Source organism: Cyprinodon variegatus, unplaced genomic scaffold (assembly GCF_000732505.1).
Source record: "Cyprinodon variegatus isolate N-32 unplaced genomic scaffold, C_variegatus-1.0 Scaffold401, whole genome shotgun sequence".
In the NCBI taxonomy this organism is placed as follows: Eukaryota; Metazoa; Chordata; class Actinopteri; order Cyprinodontiformes; family Cyprinodontidae; genus Cyprinodon; species Cyprinodon variegatus.
Window position 1 is genome coordinate 255550 of NW_015150854.1, and position 22016 is coordinate 277565.

General features: G+C 39.4%; 1 protein-coding gene across 4 annotated transcripts in view; it reads right to left on the minus strand.

The window, feature by feature from the left end:
* Positions 1 to 22016, minus strand: part of LOC107092956 (dachshund homolog 1-like) — a 147496-nt gene that overhangs the window by 120296 nt on the left and 5184 nt on the right. The gene's annotated exons all lie outside the window — the stretch shown is intronic.

Below are 22016 nucleotides of genomic sequence, written 5' to 3' on the forward strand. Positions count from 1 at the left end.
AGAGAGAGAGAAAGAGATTTTTTAATATAGATATTAAAAAGGCTTAATGATAATTTATTAGAATGATTCACACACTTTATTTCTGTCAATCTTAATGATTTTTCACATAAAACAGATTACAAAATATGATATTTAAGATTAGAATATTACATTAGAACACTAAGTAAACATTTTAATGCAATTTAAAATCTTATTTTCAAAACATACCTTCGTTCTGACAAACATTCGAATTTGCTGTGCTAGTATAAGTTTTTTCAAAATAATCTTAGAATTTATTAGATACAGTTTTCCTCGCGTTTTTACTCATGTGCATGTATGTGTTGGGTGATTCATCACATATACCTATATACCTATATCACCTTACATTTCTGCTGTTTAAAGAATAACGTAGCTACAGCAGTAGAAATGCAAAAAGAAATTGAATTTTGTACGACTGGTAAAAGAGTGAAAAGAATCCAGAAACAGAGAATGTGTCACAGGAAAGTGGCTCAGTTATAGTTCTTAAACATCAAATGTTAGTCTGTTACACATAATGCTGGATTTGGAAAAACTTTTAATCTCCAAGTTAAGATAAATATGTAAACACTTTCAATGACAAATAACCAGACTAATCAGCCTATTAAAAATCTACAGTTAAGACTCAAACCAGCCTTAAGACAGCCTAAAATATGAAATCTGTAATAATTATCTATTTCTTTATTTCTAAATTATTTCTGCTCTCACATACAGTACAGTTTGGGGTTACCTCTGCTTGCATTATGAATAACCTCAGCCCTTTTGAGCAGTTTTGCAAGGCCCAATAAATCTTTATTAGTGTAGTGTTAGTTAAAGAGATTCATTGATAAACAGTGAAATGTTTCAAGACAAGTAAAGGTGGCACAAATATCTGGCATTTATTTTGTAAGAATGACAGTTTTGTTGAAAACCACTGCATCTCAACACAGAACATTTTTCCTTTAATGAACAAATTCACTACAGTTTGAGGTAAGAGTTTTCTACATTTATCAGTGCGAGTCTCCTCTAATAATAAAGGAATTTCATTTTCAACCTTTCCACACACCTATAACAGGATTGCCAGTAATCTAAGAAGGTGCAATATTCATAAACAAACAAGCACATACGCTATGGAATAATTAAAACAATTACCAGACATGAATTTACAGATGCAGACAAGCGCTAAACCACACACATGTCCACACAAACAGACTCACACACATACCACCGAGGTGTCGGTGTGTCAAAGAGAGCTGTGGCTGCCATGATAAGAGGCTGACAATGATACTGTACAGCTATTAGGCTGGAAATAACCAGCCAACACAAACAGTTGTCAGGCCAGCCCATTGTCAAGGCGGTGGATTTACGGCAGAGCTTAAAGAATTTAGCCAACTGCACCAACTTTGCAGGTAATTTCCTGAGGCTATTGAGGACTTTGGTTTCCTTGTAAATGCACAAGCGTTAATAAAGCAAAATAAACATGGTGTGCAAGGTGTGACATTGAGTACATAAAGCCTGCAGACACAAATGCATCCTTCTAGCAAGCACGAAGCTGCTTTGATCTAATTAAAATTCACATTTTCACCACAAAAAGGGAAAAACAAGCCATCTTTAAATGATCCTGTCCATCCCGCGCCCGTGGTTGTGAATCTCTGATAAACACTGCAATACAAGGAGAGTTCTGCCACATTAATTAAAAGCCTTGATAGACGCCACTTCCATCTAACAGACCTATCAGGAATTAAATTTGTATCAGCGGCAGAAAGAGCAATTGAGGGGGTCTCTCAGGGGGATTAATGAAACAGGCTTTCATAGCAGAGCTATCAGAGTCCCTGGGCTGAGGGGCTGAGGGGAGGACGGGAAGAAAAGGGCCAGCCGCAGGATGTCATGTGTGGGACCGTCGCGTCACTGACCTCTCATTTCATACTTTAATAAAGTCGCACCCAGGTGTCCTTGATGCCTTCTAGTTGCCTGGGGCTGCGGGAAAAGCCAAACAGGAGGTGACCATAACATAATTCCAAATGCTCACCCCTCCTTTCCCATGCTCCCCGTACAGTCTTGTGTTATATACATCCATAAGCATGCAGGCACTGGCACGCCAGCACACAGGCCCTGCTTTGTCGCGATGATATAGATTTGAAGCCTTTCTATCAAGATGAAACAATGCTCCGGTTGGGAAACATTTGGGCAATTGCCTCACTGGCATATTTAACTCAAGAAGTACACTTGTGCAATCCAAAAGTAGCAATGTTTCATCAGTTTTTCTGAACCAGACCTCAAAGCGCTCCGTGGAGAGCAGCGTTTCTGTCGTGTCACTTTCAGCTTCAATGATTTACTATCTTGTGCAGTTGGTTACAGGAAATTGGAACAGTGCTGACTTGCTTTTGAATTGTGGTCGAGACAGTTTTCTGTTGAAAAACAGAAGCATATTATCTCAACGGGGGAGGCAGCAGATTTAGAGATGTACAGTATGCAATATGTTATCGCGGCGCTGTCGTCCCAGACAGCTGCTATCTGTCATAAACTCCGGCTATTGTTGGCCACACAACGCAACAACATGTGACCTAATCTAGATGAGCAGCCGCTGAGCAAATACTGAGTGGAATCGTGTCATTTTTAATAAAGCTGTTTTATGGACTCCAGTCAACAGAAGCCAGAGGAACAGGCTGAAACTTCCTTGTGCAAATGATATGGCAGCAGGAGTTTCATAACTTCCTCTGGTCTGACAAGCCTGTGGCAAGTCTCCTTACTGAGCAGAGCAGTTAGAGAAAGCAAAAAAGAGAATAATCTGGGCCTTATCAAGATTTCACAGACCTTTCTTTAATTAGTTGGAATATTTGTTGCTTAGATAATGTTGGCTGATTGATAGCACAATGCCATACGGAACAGAGAGGGGAACTCTGTGCCTCCCTGATAGGCAGAAAAAGGCAGATTGGATAGATCTCGTTTGTTTTAAATGCATATGTACACAAGGTGTCAAATAACTGTGTGCAGAAACTTTCCCTGGTTGGTTTATCAGCAACGTCTAAATGCTATCTCGTTGCAATGTTTGTTAAAAATCAGCCGGAAAGAGGGGCTATCTCAGAAAAATTAATTGTGCAAACAAGCTCTCAAGGCTTTCTGCAATCTTGTCCCCCCTCTCTAACCCTAACAAGTGACGGAGCAGTAATGGAAAATTAATTTGTGTCGCTTAGAAAGTTTCCCTTCTCTCAGATCCTCGGTTCCACCGTGCGGGGGCCTTGGCCCCCTGAAACAATGTTGATCAAAGCACGTAAACATCTGCTGCATCGAGACTCCTGCCCCTGGGAAAAGCATATCTATTTAGATTTTTCTTAACGTAGCCCTAAAGAGAATCTTTCGCTGCGTATAAAGGAGCGCTAAGGATAGTGTAATGTTCACCGTGAGATACTGCAGTCTACCTGGCGAACACCCTTCCAACCTGCCCCCCACCCCCATCCACCCACCTGTCCCTCCTCTAATCTGTGTTTCTTCCACAGACCCCACTCCCACATTTACACATTCTCAGGCTTTTGTACTCCTGCCGCCTCTCCCTAACCACCTATCTGAGTTCCCCCCCTCCCTTCTGTGCACACCTTTTCTCTTCACGGGGCAGCAGGTGTTGAGTGTTTGTGTTTATTCCCCCCTCCCTCCTACCATTCCCACTCACTGAGCTGTGCTCTTTCCCTTTCCCTCTTTTTTTTCCTGTCTGCAAGTGTCTCTCTGTCTCTTTCTCTCTGTGGCAGCTGGTAGAAGGAGGGAGGAGGCTATAACAGCTGCACATGAGGGTGGGTGGAAAAAAAAGTGCACTAGGAAAACAGCTCCAATCCCCTTAGGGTTGTCAGCTCCAATCCAGCCCCCCCACCTCCCCCCCAAAAAAAGGAACTTGTGTTTTTTAACCATGCAAACTCATGGAAAACTGTTGCAGTTTCTTCAATTAGATCCATCTCAGTGAAAAGGTTTCCATAAGGTATGTCCTGAATCTGATTTAAGACAGCAGCATAATACTACTGTTGCTGGTTGATGCTGTTTTAGTATCATCTATAAGAAAATTATTTCAATATTGAAGCATAAACTCTTGCTAAATTATATTACTGCAGAGAAAACAATCACTCTTCCAAGCTCTGCTTTTATACATTGCCAGTCGTATAACAAGAGTTTACATAGAAAAACCGAATAACCCTGATTGGTAATAAGTTGCTCAATAGCTTTAATATTTGTTCTCTCTAATCAGTAAATGTTCTTTACATGTAACATCGACTACAATGTTATTTGACTTAGAAATTATGTGGATGAGGAAGAAACCTGAAAAATTATCTAAATTCTTATGCCTTAAAGGGTTAAAAAAAAAAAAAAAAGCTAAACATTAGTTTTTGTGGTTAAGCATGAAAGTACTTTTCAATCAAATAGATTTATGTATGTCTAATACCCTATGCATGTTGCTTGGATGCAACAGTTCTATAAAGATGGAAACAAAAATGTAACTTGACCCGACTGCTTAATTCGTTACCTAATATCAGCAGACTCTTGTTAAAAATGATCACATATTTGACTATTGCAGTAATGTTATCTCTAATGTTTCCTATCTGGTTTTAATTTAAAAAAGGGAGAACAAAAGTGCAATACACACTTAACATAATGGAGTAATTTCCAAGTGTCTGTTGTGCAGAACATTACATCTATTAACTTCTTGTTAGAGTAAGCAGAGTAGACAATAGTGTTACAATCACAAATCGCCTGAATTGCAGAAGTTGACAGATTTCGAGGTAGACTAACCCTAACCCATAATTGTTCAGTCAGAAAGTAGAAACTTCAGAGTTTTTGTGTGTGTGTGTTTACCAGTAACCACATACTTAACAACAATCTTCGGTATGGAAGTTGTGAGAGATGTAAGTCAACTTTTGCTGCGCAAAATATTTCACCTTTTTTGTCATACTGATCTATACGGAGACACACTGCTTGAATCTATCTATCTAAAAAGGGCCAAAAAAGCCTCATCCATTTAAAAACTACAGGTAATGCTGGAAAGAAGCACCTCATGGGTGGTGCCCCTATAGTGTAAAACACCATGATTTGATTTTTGTGGCAATATTTAAAAATGCAGCAGCCTTGAATTAGTCTACAGCAAACAGCAACAGGTAGGGGAGGAGGAATGTTATTTTACTTTACGCTATGGTAACTGTGGCTGTTTTCTAACATTAAAAAGACTATAAACTGTAGGAGTTGTTTGGGTTGGTTTTGAAACTGTAACCTTTAAAAACCTTGGCATAAAATAATACTTGCCACCCACTCTATGGCTGCGGAAAAGTTAATGCTCTCAGAGGATCTCCATCTAGCAGTGTGGCAGTAGAAGTGTCCACTTTAATCCCTGCCATTGAATCATTCTCTGTTTATAAAACATGTCACTTCCAAATGGAAATTTAGCTCCAGGTGCTAACATCTGTTAGAGGAAAACACAAAGCGTCAGAAACCGCCGGGTTGCCTCTTTTTTTCTCCATCCCCTCAAAGTCTCGGCTGTGTGTGTGTGCCATTTTCACAAACAGCATCAAAATACATGAGATCAGCTCTCAGGGCTTTGTTCAGCCCTGGCAAGGTTAGACCAGCCTCATTCCAAATTTCCTGAGGGGGAACAGAGAAAAAAACGAATCCACGCAGATAAATCATTCGAGCAGATCAAAAGACAAATCAGCTGCAAAGACAAAAAGATGCTGACTCGCAGAGAACAATGGAGGTAGCGGAGACAGTCGTAAGATCAACCATCACCTCTCAATCAAAACCTGTAAACTCAGAAGTCTGAGCAAGCTCTGTCTGGACAGGGGAGAACGGGCCTTGGTGGCGCTGCTGAGTTCTGAGATTTTTGTTCTGAAGGAGCACTAATAGGATTGAGCTTCTGTCTCTGCAAACTCATCTTCCCTGGCTTGATTTAAGAGCCGTACCCTGAGAGTGGGAGATGCCCCTGTTTTGAAAAGAAAAATGAGAGGAGAAGGAATAAGACAGGGGTAAACTATTTGATATAAAGCACCGGTGAGTGTGTGTTTGAAATACGTGTTGAGCCCAGCTCTCCAGGAGAAGTCCTATCCCATACAGCCCTTCACGCATCACGGCCCGCGATCTTCCATTAACTTCTTCAGTACAAGCAATAAATAAACACAGAATCCACAACTCTTTACCATCCGCTCATCACTGCCCAGAGTGGAAGTGTCACATAGGAAAAAAAAGGGTCCTCTGGGATGCAAGACAAGAAGCAGAAGCACCCTTGCTAATATTACCTTTTGATCAGAGGATGCACTTTCCCCGACTATAAAAATACATTCACAAAAAGCGACTTGTGACTTTGCTTTAAAGTGTATTCCATAACATAGAGGACAAAATTATGTTCCAAACCACAGTTCACCAAGTAGCACTGACAGCCACCATTTGATCCCCCCCTCCTCCTCTGAGATTTCTATGCGATAAGGCATCAATTTAGATTAAGGTGATATGAAAGAGAAATGTAAAGTAGGGTTTCAAGAGGGATGAGCTGGTACATTTGAGATGAATAAAGAAGATGTTAAAATTAAAATGCTTCTGCGTACAACTGACCTGCGACGTGTGTTTAACATTTAAAAAAAACTAAGTATTGGGAACATTTTGTAATATAAAGCTAAAGATAGATATTTACATACTTTGGCACGCTTTCTAAATTGGTTCAGTTTGGATTGACATTTAGACTAATTCTATTTAGAGATTGTTTTTTTTTTCATAAAATTCAAAGATTTCTTAGTATGTGGTAGAATAGACTTTTAAACTATATAACAACCACCAAACGTTTGAGATAACTTTCCAAAAGCTATTCACAGTAATTTGGTAGAATTTTGGCCCACCCCTCCAGACCAAACTGGTATAGCCCCTAAAACTAACTGGGTGATATGATGTCTGTATCAACTAGAACACATAGAGCAGTCCAGACTGCTCACAAATCCTCGCAACTGTATCCCGGACAGTCCAAACATTACAGACACATTGTATTTTGGTTGGACCCACAGGAAATGAGAAACAACAAATTGTAACTTTGCAGTTTTAAAATACAGAAACAATGAAACAATTATCTTGCTTAAGCTCATTTGGAGTAGCAGGCACAAGTTTCTTTGCCTACTAACAGACTGTTTAGTGATGCACTAAAAACTCCTTACTTCAAAGAATTGTCTCCTAGGGCTTACGCAATTCCCAATTTCTCCTCTACCTATACTATGGAATTATGGAATAGACTGGGGAGCTATTCTGGGTGTACCCCAGCTTTTGATTGGCATCAGCCAACGGTGGCCCAGATGGTTTGATGAATGAATGGGTGAATGGATGGATGGACGGACAGGCGGAAGGATGGAGGGAATATGATTAAAAGTATTAATTGGTCCACAGCGAGGAATTTCGGGTGGTAAAATATGTTGATTTCACTTTCATCAAACAGCAGGACATATCATATATTGCATAATGGCTGGAGATTCCAATATTTTTCAATCATAGTTTTGACAAGATGAATGTGGAATCATCAGTTGATGAATTGTACCAAAGCTTTGGTACAATTCATCAACTGATGATTCCAGAATGGTCTGCCTTCATCTAGTTCAAACTATATTAGATGACCTATCAGAACCTAACAGACCTATGGCATAAGTACTAATGAAACTTCATTTGGCAAAAAAATACTAAGGATGATTTTTGTATTTCGGCAAGGATAAAAAAGGAAAAGTTTGATGTATTATAAGTCAGTAAGGGAGAAACTAACTGTGATTTGAGATGAGCTGAAGTCGCCCAAAAACAATTTCAGCTACAGTTTCTACATTAGACTTTTTGCAAATCTAGACGGAGATAAAGAGGCTAATTAGGTCAGAGGTGTTTCCCAAATAGATGTTTAGAGAGAGAGGGAAAACTCCTTTCAGGTTTCTCAGAGAAGATTAAAAACAAAGGCAGCTATATCTCCAGTCCAAACATGTAGTCTGATAGCGCTGTTCTTGCCTGAAACGGAGGGAAAAACAGGCCCCACTGCCACAACAAAGACAGGAAATTCAGCATAGATTCCTACTTCTCTCTTTTCTCTTGCCTCTCTATACCTAACAATGCTGGTAATGGAGAGAGAGCAGTGCCCGGAGCTGGCAGAGACACCTGCGACATATTTTCTCCCCCCTCCTCTCCTCTGCCTCCAGCCTCCCACTCTTCCCACCCCCTCGACATTAAAGTCCTTCACAGAAATCAGAATTTAATAAATCACCCCAGAGCCTGACAGAGTTTATCTCCGGGGGTCGCCTCCACTGTGCAGAGACCCACAGACAGACAAAGCGAGGCCCGATAAGATGTGAAATTAAATACAGTTAGCAGTTTGAGACAAAGGAGGGAGAGTGTCAAACCAAGCTTTGTGCGGCGTAAACGGCTGCCTGTATAGCCGGGACAAACACACATATACAGGCATGCACACGTACACGCCTTCCAAGTACTCGCAAACGCCAAAGACATGGCAGGGTGATTCATTTCAGGTTTCCTCTCACATTTAGCCTCATTTGCATCCTCCACTGTCAACATATCGCCTCTCCCAGATACGTTCAAGAGCTCTCATTAAACGTCCAGGGAATGACATTTCTTTTTTTTTTTTTTTACCCAGATGCGCCATTATTAATCACTGGCTCCACTCCTATGCGGACTCATCTCCATCAGGGATCAAACGCTATCTTCCCATGTTTCCTTTCATTCAGCAGATATGTCTGACATCAGCCATCACCGCAGCTAAAGGAGACTTATGGGAGCGTGTCGGAGCTCCGACGACCTTATGAATGCCGTACATAAGCGTTTAGCACTGAGAGGATATAAATGTGAGGATTTGCTCAGATCTGTCTGCAAACCTCCTGCTGCTGCTCACAGGATACATCCCTGTCCACACTAACCCAGATATCTGGCAAATCAGAGGCTTTCCTGCTTCATTTCTATTAACCAACTGGAGTCTGTGGGGTTGGGGGATAAGATGTGTAAAAAATTATTAAAACTATTTACGCAGAAAAGCTGTTGTGTCCAGTCACAGTCTGCATCCAACAATTGGCAGCAGAGGAAAGTTGTGCATTGTTATACAACTCTACAGTTGTACCATATCTGTTTCTTTAGCCCGTTTTTTTTGGTTGTGTGACATTTTGCAAAGAAATTATACCTTTTTTGTTGTTTTTAGCCAAACATGTTTGCAAAAAAGAAGACTTTTTCAAACCCTACAGCTCTTCCATTTTGTGTGAATTTGCTAAAACAGCCGAATAAATGGTAAATTGCCTGTACTTATATAGCGCTTTTTCAAGTCAAGAGACTTGACCAAAGCACTATACACTACATTCAGTCATTCACCCATTCACGCACACACTGATGGTGGCAAGCTACATTGTAGCCACAGCTGCCCTGGGGCTCACAGACAGAAGTGGGGCAGCCGTACACTGGTACCACCGGGCCCTCGGACCACCATCAGTAGACAATGCAGGTGAAGTGTCTTGCCCAAGGACACAACAACACTGAAAGTCAGAGCCGGGGCTTGAACCGTCAATCCTTGGATTTCAGGGCAAAATCCTACTTCCGACGCCACTGTCTCTAATAGACGAAACCAACCCTCCAGAAAGTGTACAGTTCTGAAGAGAGAGTATCTGTACTATTGTGAAATACAAAGTCGAGACAGCTCAGAGTTGCAGAGCTGCAATCAGCTGACTGAGCAGATCAGTACAGCCTTTAGTCAAGGCTACCTGTACAACACGAATTGTGCCGTGTGTTCAACTTCCAAAGTCTCCAAAGTGACATAAAAGGTTAAATACTACTCTTTGAATTACTGAATGGTGTTGTTGCTATTAGATATATCACTTTAAATTTGTTTTTTGTTTATTTTCTTTACTATTTCTAATTCTTTGCTTCATTACTGGTGACTTTCTAAGCATGGAGACATCCTTTGAAAGCCATATGGCCCATCCCCAGTAGAGAACACACTTATTGAAGGGATAGTGTGGGACAATTAGTGGGACTTTGAAAAATGAAACATGCTCTGTGTTATGAAGGGGCATGATTGCGATGCTCTGTATGAGTACACAGTAATATTCTTTTCAATTAACTGAGGTCTCCAGTTCACATCAGGATATGGCCGACCTCAGCTTTTTAAAGCATTTTTTTTCCTCCCCACTCTGTAGTTAAGAGAAAGCACAGTCAGGTTTCCAGGAAGACGTAGCGGTGGTCACTTAATGGGCTTAGCCTGGTTGGTGGAACTGACCTTTCTCTTTAACAATGCCGAGGCCAGTGAGGCTGGTAGCCTGCTCTGGGAACACAATGACCCTCGGGTGAGGCCTAATCTACTCCAACTCCGCTCTCTCTTGGCTGTCCAGACAGACAGCCTTCATCCACAGCCTCTCTCTCTGGTGCTCCGACTGATGCTTTCCTGCTGAGGCAACAGTGCCAAGGAGCTGTCAACAGGCCGGTGCTCAGCGGGCCCCGACAGGGTCTCACACGCAGAGCCCCTCGGGGTCCGCGCAGGCACTGACACTCTGGGCTCAGGCTCTGAGTGCCCCTCCAAAGAATGTGGAGAACGACAGGAATGCCGGGTGCCATCAAGAATTCCGATAACATTCTACCATCTAAGAGCATGATTAGCTGATGTGAGTCCGTTGATGGATGAGAAAGAGAAAAAAGGGGGTCTAATGGAAACTGTAGGCCTGTTGATGTTTTAAACAATTTTAAACAACTTGATCCTGCACCTCTCGCATCATATATATAAAACCATGTGTATGTGTGTGTTTGTGCCTTAAAACTTTAGCTGACAGTTTGAAGCATTTTTAAAATTGTAGGCATATAGCGTGCCCATTCACTGCATCCGTTTGCCTTTCCTTTGGCTTTTCTCTTTGTGCATTTTGAAAGGCCATTTGGATGACAGCATCAGCTGGAAAAATACGGCCTACCTAATATGACAAAAAAAAACATGACTTGTCTAAAAACGGAGAGAAAAAAAAAACTGTGTTTAGACATCTGTAAAAAAAAAAAAAAAACCTGAAACTTCCAGACTGCATTAGATTGACCATTGTTTAAAAATACCTTTGAAACTTCCAACAAGACCTATAACCTGACAATAATAGTGACAGGAAAAACTATTAGAAAACTTCATAAAGAAAAAAACTCAAAACCGCAAAATTTTGGTCTTGGATGAAGATGTCATAACCTTTAGGACTTTGTGTTTTGCTTTATTTCTGGATTAGTTAATCTATACTTTCCATATTTTGCTTTAAGATTGTGTTCTTAAGTATGTTAAATATATTTGTCTCCTGCTCTTAGTAGCAGTCTTTAATCACAGTTTTTGTACATCTTTTCTCCTCTTTTATTTTGAAAAACCTGTATATCTGAGAGGTCTGTGTTGTATTTACTTAAAGGAGCATTGCACAGGTTTAAAAAGGTAAATATCTTTTTTCTTTTCATACATGCCCTTACAATTGCCCGACATTTATAAGGAACTTTCCACTACTCACTGCAGCTATAGGCTTCATTAGTCAGCTCATTCATGCCAAATCCTCTGGGCGTGTGCCTGGGTGTGACATGCTGTACGCTCTTTTTACCTGCCTGCTTTGTGGAAGTTCCCAGATATTTTGTGAAGATGGAGCACAAAGGACAAGCCACAAGCACACATTAAGCACCATCACAGACTCAACACAAGATAAAAAAAAAAAAAAAACTAAACTTTTGTTAAAAGAACCAAACTTCTGATGGGAGTAAATATTGGGGAAGATTTCAAAAAGAGGGGAGATTAGAAGTGACAACAAAACATCTGCAGAAACTTTGGGACTGCTCCTTTCATTTTTTTCTTTGTTCCAGCTGTTTGTCACCCTTTTTGTTTAAATCTCGATTGCTTCTGATGATGGGCTATGGGTTTGTTTTTTTTGTTCTTGTTTACCTTTGCTAACCTGGTTCCCTATTTATTCTATTTCCTCAGTTCGACTTCAGTTTCTTGCCTTCCCACAGCTGCAACCTGTTATTAATCAACCACCTGCTCCACGTCTAATAATCACCTCTCCAGTGTAAATCTCCCTCAGTAAGTCACATCCTCATGTTGTTGCCACCAGCCTGTGTCCTTGTGCTCCACCTGTGCACTAATATTGTGAGGATTTTATAGTATTTTCCTCATTGTTCCCCAAAACCTTAAATCTTCCATCTCCTTGGCTCTATTTTCTCTCTGCATATGGGTCCTTCGTTTTACCAATGATTTTTTTTTTTTTTTAAATAAGTGAGGTGTTTAAAATGGAGAAAAAGGAGGGACAAAAATAGACTGATTAAGAATGAAGAAGTAGGAAGCTGATTAAGGGAAAACTGCATACTGAAAAAGAGAGAAAGTTAACAGAAAGGCTGGACGTATTACTGAAAAAATCCTCTGTTTAGTTGTTCAGAGCTTTTAGCATCTGCCTGTTAAATCCAGGATTTGTTATAAGAGTTTAAACATTTAAATTCAAAGTGAAATAATATACATTGTCAAAAGAATATCCAGACACCATAAATTATGAAGTTATTTAGCTTAACAAGGCACCTGAAATACAATAATTACAGTAAATTGGAGGCTATAGTGTTTAAAATGTAAAATCCATAATCATTTTTACGTTAAAAACATTGTTTCAGCATTAATCCTCTTTTATATTAATGGTGCTATCACAGTGAGTATAACACAATAGTGTTTTGGACACTCAATAAATTATTGAAATCTGATCACATCACTATTGTGGTTAACAGATAGTGCTTTTGTGCTTGTAGTTTTGCCAAAATGTAGTTTTAAAACGCTTTTTTTAGCTAGTCTGAACAGGTAGAGATTTAGTTTTTGGAGCAACCTTTTTACGGAAAGACACCCTTTCAGCTTTATGTCTCGTTTATTAATTAGAAGTTGAAGGAAAAAAAATCGATCTATTTTTTATGTCATGCTGTCGTTTATAGATGAAACATCCGCACTCGGAAAAAAATGCTTTCCTAAAATGCTTTGTTGTTATTTTTCTTCTTTACTTTTCTTTTCCTTTTCTTTTTTCTTTTTTGTTATTTGCTGCATATCTGCCGCCCCCCTCTGACTGGAACTATTATCGTCTCTAGAGGCATTTATAGTAAAACTAGTAGCAAAAATCAAGGTTGCGGCATACCTTAGTGGATGAGTACAGATGAGACAGAAACTCAGTTACTTTGTTCTGTCTTTCTGACATCGCAATAAAATAAAAGATTTGTATGACAGATTTTAGGGTTTTTATTTTTTAGAAAACATTCTGAGCTTAAATTGCCTCATGCCTCATAACCAAGTGTTCAGGTGGTTCAATACAACCCCCAAACTTGAAACCAGACTTACTTTTGAAGTCCAGGCTCCATCAACAAAGTTTATTCTTCTCTTAATGTTTTCGAGTTTATTTTTTTCTCTTGATCAAATGATGTCCTGTGAAAGGTTGTTCTTTCTTCTCCCTTGCAAGTAAAACCATACAAAGCAGTGTTTGATCTCCAAAATCCGATCTGTATTTCTAGTATTGTCTCTGGTCCTTACTGTGGCATCTTAAAGGTCAGGAGGAAAGGCCATTTGATAACTACAGAAAGACCTTTCAGCTTTATTACGCTGCCTTTCATCTCCTTTCCTGCTGAGGTTAAAACAAAGCACAGCATCCTTTTGAAAAAGAAAGGATAAAATGGATCACTTTGGAGCCTCAAGCATTTTTTTTTTTCGTCACTAGGGGAAGTCTGGCACCCAGCATACGAGGGGAAAACTCTAGTGGGATGTGTTTCTGGAAGAGATGATTCCTCCCATGCAGAATTAGCATATGTCCTCTCAACCTTCCACCAAACCTCTCAAAGAGACCCTGAAATCCTATTGAGATATTATTACCACTCAAACAAGGCATTATTAGAGACATCTAAAGCAGGTATACACACACTATTATGGCCGCACACACACAATCACCGCTCAATGACACCCACTTCCCACTGAATATTCCTTTCTTTTTAATGGTAACCTTGGGAGACGGGGCCGCGCCGCCGAAACACTTAACAGCCACTAGTCTGAGAAAAATGTTTTTGATATCCTCGTGTCATTTAATCATCCGCCGTTCTGCAGAGGCCGGGCAGGACAATTTTGCAGGATATTAACTCCAAACTAAACCCCTGGCTTGTATCATTTGTGGGGCCAGTCAAGCAGGAGTCCCAGGAGAAGCAGAGACTTCCTCCTCGCAGTCGTAGTAATCTAAGCTTGACTGACTCGCACACACACAAATGATAGTCAGGTAGACTGAACCATTGAGAAATGACGGAATCTGGAAATGTCTGGCACAAATGAAGTTGGTAAATGGAGGATGAGTGGATTTGGGGTGCGAGTGAAAAAAAAACAATAAAAATACACACACTGGGTCTATGCATGCCTGTGAGGACTTGCACATCAAAGTTGGAGATAGAGGAGCATTTGTACAAATGTCATTTTACCATGATCCATTTGGACAGCTCGCATTGCTTAATGGGGTAAGAAATTCATTTCTTTCTGCTGTAGGAGATACTTGCTACATGATGTGATTCTATGCAAAATATATGAAGCCATTACAAGAAAAAAATGCTCTACTCCAGATAGTTAGATATGGAGTGGAGGTGGAGGGGAGGAGGGGAAGAGTGTCTCATGGAAGGGATGCTCTCCCTATGCTTCAGCAGGCAGGAGCATCACATGTGCACAGACAAAGCAAACAGAAAGAAAGGCAACTGATGAAAACCATTTTTTTGTTCCATCACAAAGAACTAGGTCACCCTCTCATAATTGTCAATCATGCAATAAATCTCACTGTGGCACAAATGAATACAGCATTGGGAATGAAACAAAGCTTATTGGCATGCTATGTCAGCTTGACTCAATTCATCCTCCTTTTAACACAAGACCATTCATATGTGAGGTTTGTGTGAGGGGGTCTCCCGCACTGTCTGTTTCTGTCACACAATCACACACGCCTCCCTCTTTAAACCAAAGAGATGCCGATACTCCTAACATGAAGGTTGCATACGGGTTAATTTCCTGATGAACCATGTTTATGTCCCTGCTTGGACATCTCACTGATTTTCTTTCCCCCATGTTTTGGAAATTAAAACAAAAGAACAGGCAGAATAACATTTTAAAAGTGTGGCTTTTGATGCCATAGAGAGCTGCAGACTGACCAGAGTTTTCAGCCATAAAGTAAAGTAGACCTTTCTCACCTGTTGCTGTGGACATTTGGTCGGTTTCAGCTTCCTCTTGATTAAAAGAAACAAACACTACTGTTCAGAAATATTTCAAAGCATAGCTAGTCACTTTGCTGAAACTAAGGAAGCTTGATCATTTGCTTTTATTTAAAAATCTGGTAAGAAAGTTATGAACAATGTGTCTATTAATCAACAGACCACAGGTTGGCTATGGGAGCAGAAAGCCTGGCTAACTGACCAACTAACATCTGTTTGCATTAGTGGGTTTTTTCTAACAAGAGACCTACAAAGCATCCTGCACATATAGCACACTGCTACTTAATTTGGCAGGTTTTTATTCTAAGTCTATGACTAGAGGTGGGTACAGGACCCAGTTGTACTCAAGTAAGAGTAAATTCATTATAGTTTTCCTCCAATTAAAAGTAGGTAAGACTACTCAAGTAATGAGTTGTTGCCTCTGAAGATGGCCGCTCACACTGAGCCTGGTTCTGCTGGAGGTTCCTTCCTGTTAAAAGGGAGTTTTTTTCCTCTCCACTGTCGCTACATGCATGCTTGGTGTGAGGGATTACATTTGAGTCAATGAGTCGATGCAATTAACTAGTTTTCCTTTGATAGAAAACTTTGAATTTTGAAAAGTGCCTTGAGATGACATGTGTTGTGAATTGGCGCTTTATAATAAACTGAATTGAATTGAATTATATGTTCTGCTAGCCATGGCTGAACATCTGCCAATACTAGAAACAAGAAAATGTCTTGATGCATTACATTTTTTTAAAGAGAAAACCTGCTTTATGGCCTATATTTGTGTTACTTTAAAGCATTCTTTAGGTTAATATATCCACACTGAAGAGTATTGTTTTTTGCTAGGTTTGTGCATTCAGTGTTTGGAAATAAAAGCTGATATTTGAGTTTTTTAAGGCAGCGAGGCCCACAAGGCTGGAAATCTGTAGATTCCACTTATGTAAAAACTTCTCTTTACATCGCTATTCACATATCAATACGGAGTAGCAAAAAAACAATAATCACATTTTTTATGTACTCTATTTTTTGCTTTAGTCTATGTATATAAACAATTATATTCTGTTTTATTTTCCATTTTATTTGAAGTTATCAGGATTTCATATATTTTTTGCGTCAATATGAAGGATTGTTGCTGGTTTATTTTAAATAAAAGTAATTTGATAGTGCAGTCGTGCATTTTACACATAGTTCTCATACCATAATTTCTTAATAGCCCTGACCTCATAGTCAATTCCTCATACAGACCATTTAAGGTAAAAGGACATGTATGGGAAAGTTAAGCATTGACAAGCTAAATATGGAGCCAAACTCTTCTGACCATGCATACCTGCTCTACAGTACACTGATCTGCTTTTCCTGCAGCATGATTGGCTGTGAGCTTCAGATTGACACAGCACTACATGCTGCTTCATCCGCCGAGGGTTTGTGTCACATCTCCGAGGGCCCGACTGTCACTCTTTAAGAGGAGGGTAATAATAGCCAGGCGCCACAGTGAGTGGTGGCACAGGCGATTTTAGAGAAACATCAGGGAGACGGTGACATTTGAGTCTACGAGGAGAGAAACCCAAGTGCTGCAACCAATAAAGACTCCCGCCGATATTCTCACTTGGCTCGCCCAGAGAGACGCACAGAGAGGCTGAGAAAGAGAGACAGAGGGTGAAAGGAAAAGAGAGATGTCAGAGTTAGATGAAAATGTGTTGACCCGGTGATATTGATACTCATAACCTCTACAGGTGTGCAGAGCCATCGAGAAGCAGCTCTGGGTGTGGTTCTCATTGGATAAAAAGCAAGAACTGCAAACCTTAAAATGACAACAGCTGCAAGCTTAGCTTGGAACTGCAAGTAAATACAAGTTCAAATGTATATAAGACGTATTTCTGACTTTCTAATGTGGATGTACCTTTTACTATTAGCTGCTGATTCTATTTTTTTTTTTTTACTTCAAGAAATTTTATGCAGGAGAGAGAAGAAAAATGTGTTCCAGTTTCTTTGATGAAGAGTAAAGCTTCACCAATTAAACGATTTTCTAGACTTTAGTTATATAAGGAAGCTTTTAATTTTACATGTATTGAATTTTATGATTGGGATAAAAAAAAAAATTAGATATTTCAGGATTTGAAATTCCATTCACTGATTAGAGCATGAAGAGAAAACTGGACAATTCTAACATCAGCCAGATTAATCTTTGACATACTTTCATCTGACTTTATTTCAGCCCTTTTCATTGAAAAACTACACGGCTTGCCTATAACCATAGAATCGAGGACTTCATTTTGATTGATTTTCAACCTCTAAAATGATTTTTTTTTTTTAAACCTGTTTGAAAGACAGATCTGGAGCAATCTGACAATCAAAGTCAGACTTCAAATTGTGCTGTAAGACATGTTGTCTAGTTATGACCTATTTATGTATCTAATGAAGAATACTGCTCAGATATATGCCATATTTGGCATTATTCAGAGCTAGAACATAAGAATTTAACAAAAGTCTGTGATGACCGTAATCATGCTTTACTTTTGGATCAAATATATTATTCTTATTTTCTGCTGTGATGGTTCAAATTAAACCTCTGGCCATATTTTTTTGTTCACTCATCTGATGAATCTGACTAACAGAAGCTTTGAACCACCTCAGAAAGTGCTGCGAGTCTCAAGTGTCGTTAGCTTCAGGGCTTTTCCAGCTAGCACCAGGTAAAGATTAGATAGCGATCAGTGCTTTAATTGATACCGCTGGAGCTGTTCCCGCACACTGGCCAACATCTGAAAGTTAAAAGATGAAGAAGCAGTGGAAGATGTCATTTTCTGTCCTGTGATGTCCCACTAAACCAAGGGAGGAGAGCAGCTGGTGTTAAAAGTACAGAGCTCCTGCACCCAGTCGGGGCACAGCGGGTCTGTACCGAGTCAGATCCAACTAAAGTTGGAAAGTGTCAGACAGAAATAGAGAAAACCTGAATATAACAAACAGATCGGCCACAAATATGTGCTCTGTTGTCATCCCTGGTAATATGCTGTAAAACCCCTTCAAAAAATTCACTTTTTCAGACACTGAAAAAAAAAACTTCCTCCTTTGAGATTAAGAAATAGTTGAAATAATTGTAAACCATAACTATATTGCGTATAATGTTTTCATGAATGTATGAAAATAAGCTAATATTAAACCTAATTGTTTTCCCCATTTTTAAAGTATTAAAGGTGCTTTTGTCATATTTATGCCCAGGATATTACGGAGTATCATGATAAACTGATAAGAAGCTCCTAAAAAAACTAAATCAACTTAAAAATGAAAAGTAGAAAAGACAAAAGCTGTAAATGGTTCCCTAAAGTTATTTTTTAAACAATCGGATTTGATAGTGTTTCAATTTAGGATAAAATATGGATTTACTTTAAAGGTCTCCAGGAATGCTAATAAGTTGCATGAGTTTCTGTTCTAAAATCCTGTTAAAAGAGTTCTACTCTTTTTTATGAATACAAATTAACTATATAATTACTAATATTTACAAAAATGTTTAATCCAAAAGGAATATTTCTTGATTTATTAAAGAATGTCTTAATTGTGTTTTATTTTTTTCTCATTTTTAAGGAATAAGAAGAAATAAGTTGGATAATGCGATGAGATGTACCTTGCTGAGAACCCAAAAGCACAAAAGGCCTTTTGTTGGATGACATTCCCGTCTAGGTATACTTCAATTATTAAGGACTCCTTTTCATATTGAGCAAAAAGCTCCAAAAACATTGGCAAAGGAGGAATAACATCTGCATGTTTACTCAGGAGAAGATTCATCCCTGATAGGCTCGCCGAAAATGACGAGGGGGAGAAAAAAACAGGGAGAGGAAATTTGTGGAATCCCATCTGAGATTGCTTCCCTGATGGATTCCTTTTCCTGTCAGCTCAGACGAGAAATGAAGCTGGGGAAAATTAACTCCTGATACAGCTACGCTGAATTAGACAGAAGGGGGGGAAGAAAAAAAAAAAAACCTCAACGCACTTTTTAAGGATTCCAGCCTTGTCATTTTCAATTTTCTGCTCTTTGGACATGCTTGTATTCAGATTCCCCAACATCTATTCGCCATATCAATCCTAATTAGACAATCTGGGCCCACGAAGGATGGGAGCGGAGTTATTTGCATAATTTAATCATAAATACTCAGTGATACATATTTCCAAATGCATTTGTACAATTATCTTTTCATCCTTGGGGCAAAAGTATTAATATGATTAGGCAATAATTCTTTTTTTTTTTCAAAAAGGAAAAAAAGATTAGGAAAATAGGATACCAGCAAGTATGCACCCTTTTTTTTTTTAAACTCCAGCTCTGGGCTATATGAAAAATTAATTAATTTCTGAGGAAAATCAATTTCTCCATGTGACCATATTAGACAGAGCCCAGCAAGGGCCGGCATTCCTTCACCAATCAGGAAATCTCATCTGCTCCCTCTAACTTCTGTCAGTAGTGTTTAACATCCTGAAACAAGCGGCAGTGACTTTTGCAGTGCTCTGTAAATGTGCAGTAATGTGAAGGGGACCCATAAGGAAAGACCCAAAGTAGATGAGAAAATTAATCTTAAGCATCTAATAGAAGATCAGTCATGATGGGGTGAACTGGGTGGATCAGTTTAAAGAGACCTTAAAACTACAAAAGCAATGTTTTGTTTTTGTTGTTTTTTATTTTACTTTGCAGAACAATAAACAAGCTTTTATTAGAGGCTTTTCTGACTGATATTGACCGACCTGCTAATACCAACATTGATGGGCTTTTTGGTCACATGCACATATAACAGATCAAAGCCAGTCAGGAACAACATGTCTGAATTAACTCTCTGGCCTATTGATTGGTGTAGCTCTAAATTTGCAAACTTATTCCAATATATGCATCATCTATGCAACCTTATGTTTAATTTGTTTCTATTTCTTACACTGTAAAAAGTGAATTCAAAATTAAAGCTGATATTTTCTGCATTTACTGAATGGAAACCATGGGTGTGATCCATTTTGATGCACCTGACTATAAAGAAAAAAAAATATTTTTTCAAAACTGCGATTCCGATCCCCCCCAGACGAATCAGTGCATCTCTATTGACAAGACATTTGATTTAGCAAAAAAAAAAATTAATTGGCATTTCAATCAGTGCGACAGATCCAGTAAAGGCATGCAAATAAGACAGCAGCACAGACAGCTAATGCATCCACGAGGCAAATTAACAATACGGGGCCTCTTTGCCATGCAAATAGCCTCCAAATCCACAAATGACATTAGACAGTGTCAAACAAAGCCTCTCTAACAAGTGAAATCTGCTGCCTTTTATTAAGACTATTGGCTCGGCTTCATTTAAAGCTACAGAAATATGATCCTGAAAGAGGGAAAAGCGAAAAAAGTGGGAGAACGTGTTTGGTTAACTGAGCTGCTTTAAAAAAAAAAAACTGGAGAAAAAAAGCACTTTTAATTTGCTCTTTTTCCAGCTCAGTAAGTGTCAACTCAATAAAGCAATTCTGATTTTCAAGAAGGCTATTTGTTTTCAAAAAAGAAGGAAAAAAAACAACAACACCTTGCCACCATCTGCCAGTTGCACAGTTGACTTGAGCACATGTACTGTACCTAATCAAATTTAGCAGATCCCCACTGAAGGATTAAAATGTGGAGGAAAAAAAAAAGAAAAGAAAACTTAAAATGCCGCTTTTTCCTTTCTCTCTTTAGTACAATACGGAAAAAGACAATATGAGAGCCAATTTGGCTTTTGGAGAAAGTTCTTCAACAGATTTGGATTTTAAACAGCTTTGTATACCATTATCTCTTTTTTTTCTGTCTATCTTTATCTCCCCCCACCCACCCCACCCCTTTTCTCCTTCTCTTTCTCTAATCAGGCATCTGTCACTCTGTTTTTGAAGTTATTATCGCCCGAGCCTCCCTCTTGGATCTGGTTGCCCGGTGACGGGGTATCTTAGCACCCACTCTGACTGGGAATGATTTGAATGGAATCCAGAAATCTCCCCTGAGTACCTGTAAACACATCCGCGCCTTGTAGAAAACAAATATATTATAAGAGAGCTCAGCAGAGAGGAAGAGGAGAGAGACAAGCTGGCACCCTCGGTGGCAGCTCACACTGAGCGCTAAACAAAACAATTACCGTCATTTGCAAATATGTGTGTTTAGGCATAAACACTCCTGAAGTAGGAACACGAGAGGTGAGAGCTCTCGCAACACTTCCTAGTCACATCAGCATCAATTATATAAATATAAAAAGAAAACAAGGTTTTACTGCGACCTGACTGAAACGGGCCGGGGAAAATCTATTTAAGCAGGGCGTGTAAGTGAAAAAGCCGGGACCGTTCCCAGTGGTGGGACGGCGTCTAGGGCGTGTGGTTAACCTTCAAGGGGTAGACAATGATTGTCAATTAAAACTGCTGCCCCGGCATCGGATAGCCTGCACACACAGAAAAAAAAAGCAGACCAATGAGAGATATGCGATATCTCTGCGCCGCCCCCGTGTTATAATAACCTTTCAGAGAGTTCAAGTGTCACACAGCAATAAGAACCTTTTTTTTTTTCCTTCATCCCACTGCGGGGAGAATGAAAAGGCAAAACAAGTAGCTGAAACACGGGGCTCCTGCGGGGGACTCCTGGAGGGGCCAGAGTCATAATGTAAAGGGGGAGATTACTGAACCTGGATCAGTGTGGAACACCGGTAATCTGGCACAAGAGCCCTTCAGGAAATAAAGAGGTTAAAAGTGACTATATTTTTAGTATTTTTTTAAAAGATTAGCAGTAATGATCTGGAAGTGAACGTAGGTGATTCAAACACTGGCTTTTT